Source organism: Acanthopagrus latus, chromosome 5 (assembly GCF_904848185.1).
Source record: "Acanthopagrus latus isolate v.2019 chromosome 5, fAcaLat1.1, whole genome shotgun sequence".
Taxonomy (NCBI): Eukaryota; Metazoa; Chordata; class Actinopteri; order Spariformes; family Sparidae; genus Acanthopagrus; species Acanthopagrus latus.
Window position 1 is genome coordinate 11122659 of NC_051043.1, and position 8176 is coordinate 11130834.

The window sequence follows — 8176 nt, forward strand, 5'->3', positions numbered from 1 at the left end:
AAACAGTAAGAACAGAGAAGCAACAACAGCAACAGAGACAATGTGATATGAATTGTAACACCTTTATGTCTGTGCACATATTGTTATCCAGGCAAACCGTCACTTTTCTGAACATATGCACCTTAAGGCACACGCCCACGGTTTCCACACAATGAAGATGAGTGAGGCTTTGAGCTGTCAGGTACACTCGAAGGTTTGACACTGCGTGACAGTCAAGAATAACATGCTGAGAACAAATGACTGATTACAGTCAACGGACTGAAACTGAGTGGCTGCTCATTAGGCACATTTTGACAATATTTGGTTATGTGCCAACATATAGAACTATTCTCAGACAGTCATTAGATAAAAACACCTGTGCAGACACTTTAGTGTGTGAGCGCGAGAGAAAAAAGCAGAAAACAGCTCTCGACTTGGGGCTCAGGACCCCCCAGGCAGATCTGAGAGAGAAAAAAAACAGTTCGCCAAATGATTTGTGTAATGAGAAAAATACTTTTCATTGCACGCATTAACTATCCTGTTTTTAACCTTTGTGATAAATGCTTCATGTTTTAGAAATAATAAATATCCACAACCCTTGGATGCTCACCAGTTATTAATCAAGTGTTAGGGTTGGGGTAAGGTCTGGTCTGATAATGACAGAGGGGAAATATCAGTCTCTCTGGTGTCAGAGTTCAACATTTGGTGCTGCAAAACTGGGTCACGTAATTTTTGGGGGTCCAGTGGTAGAAAATGCTCGACTGCCGCTGCTATAGAGAACAGTGGGTACAGCGTGACCTCTGCTGTGCCTCTGTGTGGAACCAGTGGTGTTTTTTTTTTTCTTCTCTGTTTCAGTTCCAGCCCTCCAAGGCATATTACATAACTACACTATTATTTTTCCATTCCCTACCTCTCTCTGTCTGACTGACATAGCAGGGGAAAACACAGATCCAAACAAGGCAATGATAATGACTTGCTCCTCTCTTTTGATCAGACTATTTGTGACACCCTGTCGCTCTGTTTCACCCTTGTTCTTCTGCTTTCCGACTTAACCAACTCTCTCTCTTTCTGCACCACCTCAAGTTGGTTCCTCTTTTGCACCCCGCTGTGGTGCGCTGGGTTTCCATTAGTTCATTTTGCCTGCTTTGAGAATGCGCTTGCACGTTGCGTACGCACATGTGTGTGTGCGGGTGCAGCGTATGAACGTGTGTCTCTGTAAGCATGCATGTGCACGTGTGCGTGTGTCTCCAGAGTCTCAGAGCAGTATTATTGTAAACATATCATTTGATGGGGAGAGCGGTTCAGGTTGTTGGCCGGCTGCCCTGCTTTCATTTGGAACAGGGCTGCCAACATCTGGACTGTGTCAACACTCACTGACAGTGTGTGTGTGTGTGTGTGTGTGTGTGTGTGTGTGTGTATATGTGTGTATATGTGTGTGTGTGTGTGTGTGTGTGTGTGTGTGTGTGTGTGTGTGTGTGTGTGTGTGTGTGTGTGCACGCTGGGGTCCCTGCCTCGGCCCCAGAGCTGTCAGCCATTGGATGGGGAACAGATTTGCTCAGATTAATCAAAGGTGTAGCATTAATAAAAGGAGCCCTATTCCTCCATGCCTCCAGGCGGCCATTTTAAGAGCCTGGGAGAGCAGCTTTGCATCCTCCAGGACGAGCTGCATTCTCACACAGGCACACAGGTATGTGCACACAGCCTGGGATGGTCTTTCAACCAAAACAGTCACAATCTAAATAAATATGTGAATGTTTGAAAACTTAAAGAACGATCATTCCCCCTGTTTTGTGGTGCTGTATTCGAAACCAAGATTAGAATCTATGGCCACCATGGATGAAAAACCCACAAACCCAACAGAGACACACAAAATACTTGTAATCCATATTGTGAGAAATATACAGCAGCCTCCATCAGTAATGCATTCGGGTCAGAATGTGCGGCCACCTTAGACACGGGACTCACAAAACCTTCAGACTTTTCGGTGCTGAGTGCACATACAAGAGACGAAAAACAGAACTTACCTCGTTAATGTAAACCGACAGCAGATGTATTGGAATTATTTCTGTATACACACGCAATGATGTGAATGTTGGAACAGAAAAACTATTTTAAGTGTGTGTGTGTGTGAGAGAGAGAGTGTGTCAGTGTGTGTGTGATTATGCGCTATAAAGAGCGAGAAAGAAAAATTATATTAACCGTACACTATTTTTTTTCTACATACGCCCCATCACGCCTCTTACAGTAGTTTCAACTGTTATATGTACAAAGTCGAGGCTAGAGTTTCCTTCCTTTTTGCGGTGCAGTAAGTAAATCTTACTACACACACATGCACACACACATCATGCAGGAACTTTATAATCTTGTGGTTTTTCTTGACCATGAAACAAACGCTCTGCTCCCTGCAAAACATTCAATTCCCTCTTTTCTTTACCACACTAAATCTGTGGCAGTTTATGTGTTTATGTTTCAGCATGTGCGTGTTTGCGTCTTTGGGTGTGTATGTGCTCAATGCACATGAGTGAATCTGTGTATAAATAAAGACACTGTGGCTAATAATGCCCCCTTTCGTGGAAGCTAAAATCTCTGTCCAGCCTTCTGAGTCACCCAGCAGCCTGGGCTGTTGGCCCTGGCAGGCCATCTGATCGGGCCTCGCTGGGCTGAAGATATTTGGGTGCAGTGAGCACTAATGTTATTGCTGAGCTCTGGGTAGCGCTAGGCTGTGATGTATTTGGGTTGGCTGGCTGAGGGATGAAGCCTGTTTGCCTACCGGGGCCGAAGACTCTGCAGGGGGCCTGCCTAATCTGCTGCACCATCCGACAGCTTAATTAGTGTTTCACTGCTGCACTCGCATACAGTGTGCGCACATACACATTTTCCCTTTTCCACACATTACACATACACACAGGGGCATAGCTTGTTAGTCTAATAAAGAGCCATTAGAAGGTTAAATGTGGGTCTCATTAAAGATTAGTCATTTACTAGCATGCATAATAAGACTCTCGTGTGATTCTGATAACTGCTCATATTGCTGCAAGAGTGAAGACCACAGTCAACTCATGCAATGTTAATTTAGCATGCCGTAGCCTGGGATTTGGCCTGTCTCCTGCTGAGGGCGTAAACACGGAGAAAAAAGCATACAGTCAGTTCCAGTCAATATCTGAGGGCTTAAATGTCATTACACGACGGTGTCTTTATGTTGTGGGTGTGCTCTACACACTGCAATAAATAAATTGGTGGAGATGATTTTGACGAGCAGTGATCCAAGGGGGCTTAAAGAGGAAGAGTCTTGAGAAGGATAAGCTGTGTGAAGAAGGGTCTAGATTAGCTTGAATGGATTTGGAAGCCCTCTTGGAAGTGTGGACTAAAGGCTGTATTGAAATGTCAGAGATAATAATTTCACTTCTCCCGTTCCTGAAGATCCCGTCCTAATGCCCCTACCATCTGTTTGAGAGCAGAGCAGTGGACATCCATCAGTGCAAGAAAGGGAGAAGGAGAAATTTGGCGCGCACACAAAGATACATTTGCTGGCTCCATGCAGCCCTCATCAGACGCTATCTGATCCAAACAGTGTTCTTGTCTTTACTTGGACTCTAATAACATTATTCTCCCGGTCACGGCCGCATAAAAAACAGATGAGCATGAGCAATAAAGAAGAAAATCAGTTTTCAAAAAGGAATTAAAATATTGGAGCTGCCAATGTTTTGACTTAGTGAATAAAGCCTCCGGGCAACTAGGGTTGGAGGAGAGAGAGCAAGAAGCTGTGAGAATGTCAAACAGCAGACGGCTTTACTGACTCAAGACATGGATTAGCCATCTGAAGCCTTGTTTTAGGAGTTACAGTATTACTGAACAGCCCATGACTAGCCTACAGTGTAATACAAAGTGGTAGCTGCATATCAATTAGACAGATTCTCTTCAGAGATAGACATTAGGGCCGAAAATGAGCTGTTAACCCGGCCGACAAATTCACTTCCCCATCTCTGTCCTGATAAATATTTCAGCCAAGCTCAGCAACATCTTAGTGAAGGGGAGTTATATTTAACGATTTCTGCTCTTGAATGTTTGTCAGGTTGTGGAAGTAATTTGTTGGAACATCTGCGACAGTGAATTTGCATTTGGAAATGCTCAGAAACACAGGACAAAAAACTCCTTTAACTGGAAATGCCAAAATCCATTCCTGCCAGGCATGATGGGAACTGACTGATGATGTTTTGATTCATTAAATATGCGATGATTAAATATTAGTTTCTTTTATTTGGCCTGCCAGAATGTTAATTTAACACAGTCATAACTTTTTTTTTTTGTGCTTTGTGAATGTGTTCTTTGACAAATGAGGGCACATTTTCGTTTTTATTCTCTTCGTTATCATGATTCATATTGATGGTTAATTTGTTGACAGTCTTTGCAAGTGGTGGATTGTTAACATGGATGCTAATCTGTCGTTCTACCCTGCTACACAGCCCTGATTTGTCCCTGAGTTATTTATCATGTTTCCACTGTTTAATGTTTATGATAGCTCGGGTGATGACTGTGGTTATGCTGTGCTGTGTGTGAGCAATTTGTTTTGAGTGACACTCTGCCGCTTCCCTCGCAGGGAAACTTGCTAATTTACCATCTCTCAAACAGATGCTACATTATGCCGCCAACATTCACATACACACAAACATACATCACCCACAAACCCGTTCACATCTGCCCATATGTGCTCACATCAGTTGTCAGTGAATCTTTGTCACAGAGAGTCGACGTCTCCAGCTGAGTTTCAAACCCTCAGCTCACAGTAGAATCTTTATGAAAGCACTTAACAAGCTGCAAGTTGTTTATCAGCACATATAGGTCACTGTTTCCTGTCTGTATCCTGTTGTTATGCAGTAAGTGAATTATTGAATAGATGTAAAATATCATTCACTTTGTAACAGAGCATCACAGTGTGCTCCCCAGTCTTCTGCTTCCCATGGTAGCTGCTGTTGTTCCTCAAAGGGCTGTACTGCAGAGGTAATAATAATGGTAACACTTCACAGTAAGGCACACGAAATGTGAGTAGTTACTGAGAAAGCGGGCAAGAAATTAGTCAGGAACGACTTGATAGCTAATGAAGCATTGATGCATGAGTAACTCCTGAATAACTGTGAATTGAGGGCTATATGGTAGATAATGATAATTTATCTGTGAGCGCAATGGGAGATACCACATTGGTAAACGAGTAGGTAATGATTAGTTCATAAATCTGTGAATCAAGATACTGATCACCTTCTACATGGGTTGTTCCTGGTTAATTATTAACCACCCTCGGATTAGCACGAACTAGTGACGACTCATCAATTACTAATAACTGAAACATTCATCATTGTTTTTTGTACCTTCCGGTAAAGTGAGACATAATACTGAGTAGTTACCCGATAAAATCATTAAATACTAACTACTTAATCATGAGTTGCTCTTTTTGTCTATGTACAAGAATAGTAATACTGAGTAGTTACCAAGTAGAATTGTTAAAAACTAAGTACTTAATCAGTAGTTACTTTACACATGCAGCTTCAAGTAAACTGAAACATAACTTTGAGTAGTTACCGAATAGACACATTAATCATATCTGGCCCGAGAATCCTGCAGCTAACACGGACAAACACACATTCATATTTAGTTTAAACATTCTCAGCCACCAGAACGGAGAGAAAGTATTAGAAACAGGTCATTATTTCAATCACATGAGGAATTTTTCATGTTCAACGACTGAGCATGTCACAGTTGCTAACATATATTGTCAGAAACTACCAAGATCTTATGTTTATGGTGCACTACTGACTTGAAGTGTGTGCGTGTGTGTGTGTCATGAAGAGTTGGTTTGGCTGAGTGCCATGCAGCTGGAAGCCATCATCGAACCAATTACTTTCTGTCTTTTGCTCTCCTTCGCTCTCCCGCTTTCTTCCCTCCTCTCTCTGTCGTTCTCTTCATCTCTCTCTTCTGCTCCAATTTTCTGTCTGTCTGATTTTAATTCTGCAGGCCTGTCTCTTTGTGAGCCAAGACCTAACTTCACAGTTAACCCCTGAATCTTGCCGTCACTCACATCTTCCTTGCACCGACTGATACAACTCTGCACCGTTAGTCATGCTGCTGCTACCCTTGCCCGACTACCTCTGATCCAGTCGTTTTTGAACTGTTACACTCGCATCATCATCTCTTTTAACTAATGTTGATCTTTCATTCTTGACCTCTTCTCATCTTGCTTAGCAACTCAGGTTATTGATTCAGATGTGAAATGTTTGTAAGCCTGCATGTCCTGCCAACACAGGGTTTGGTCCAATTTAGAGTAACTTGTTTGAGCTGCAACTCATGTCGTGAGTGAAGGGCGGCAAGAGTGTAAACACTGATTACAGATCTTGTTCTGAATGAATGTGAGAGAGAGAGAGAGAGAGAGAGAGAGGGAGAGAGAGAGAGAGAGAGAGAGGCAGTGAAGGATGAAGGAAGTGGGAGAGTTAACAGTGTAAACAAATGAGGAGTGTTATGAGGATAAAGAACTACTGCGAACAAGTAAGCCTTTGTCTTCACACATACCTGCTCTCTCTCGCCTCCCTTGCTGTCTAAGGCCTAGTCCACACGTACACGGGTACATCTAAAAACCCCTATTTAAAAAAAAAATGAAAAAAAATTCCTCCACCAGTTTAAAAAGAAATCCCATCCCCACCAACGGCTGGCTGTCAAGCAAACGCCAAAGTGACAGGTGGCATATATACTTCTTCCGTTAGGACACGTTGGCCAATCAGAAGCTTGCCAAACACAGGAGACAAGCCAAAAAAACTCAGTTTTCCTGTCTACACATAAACACCACAAACAGCGTTTGTGACTGTCTTCAACCGGGCAGGAGTTTTCCAAAAGCTCAATTTTCAGTGACCTGAAACGCTGTTTACATGTGTATGGATTTGGTTTAAAGAAATACCTGTGTACACACACACACATACAGCACAGTTGTTCCTCAAATGGTAACTTGAGGCTTTCACCAAGAGCAAGTTGTTTCCCCTCAAGCCCCATGTTAAGATGCCCAACTTTACAGCAGTATATAACAGTGTTCACAGCTTGGTAAAAAACAGTTTTGGTTTCTAAAGCAGATTACCTCATTCAAAACAGCTGACCGGGGGGGGGAATTTTATGCAGGTCACTTGTTTACATTATATTCATCAGGGGTGAACCGATTATTGGCCCTGGATTGTCGGAGACAATATTTAGCTTTTTCCTGATTATTATCAGTGATTTTTCTGTCTTATTGCTGATGAAATAAACCAATTTGAACATGTATTACTTTGGCTCTGATGCAGCCTCCTCTCACACGATGTCCCGCCCACAACAATAAATATGGGTTGACCCCTGATATTGAGACATAAAATTATGAATGATTAAGTATGTGGCAGCTTTGAATGACAGCTAGCCATTAGTTGTTTAGCTAGCTGTCAGTAGCTTCAGTTGGCCTGCCTCAGCTCCACCATGCTCCAGCTACTTGCCTATTTTTGGATCAGCTGCGAGTCAGATGCCCAAACAGCCGGAGCCACCACACTGAGTTTCACAATGGCTTCAATCTTCAGAAACCCATGGGTGACGTCAGAGAGACGACATCCATGTTTTTTTACAGTCAACGTGTAGTATCTCTCAGGTAGGGTAGAGCATTGCCTATTTCCCAATCAGATAAAGGAACCACTAGTATCAGGGCCTTATGTTCCTGTTAGGTGCTTTTTTTGGTACCAAGCAGTGATAGAAATTAATCAGTATTCGAGGAGCTATCCAGAATTCCCTCAGGCTTCTGAAGGTGAAACAGTCCCCCTCTCACACTGAGTCAGTGCACAGCACCCGGGTCAGACCCTCTGTTATGTGGACACTAATGTACTTGAAGCTGTCTCCTCGGAGGGCCCATTGACAAACGTTGATGGGAGCGTAGTTCATTCTCCGCTTGTCGCCAGATTTCAGTATCATCTCCTAAGATTCACTGACTTTCAGGTGAAGGTTCTTATTATGAGACCAGCAGGTTAGGTCCTGTATTTCCTTCCTTCAGGTTGGCCTCTTTTCTGTGATTAGCCGTGTGTATGGGAAGTACAGTAAGGGACTCAAAATGCAGTGCCAGAATGCTCCAATGTTAAGGATGTATAGTATCCTTAACATCAGAAATGTTGAAAATGTTGTTTAATATTGCTTGAAATGTGTGTTG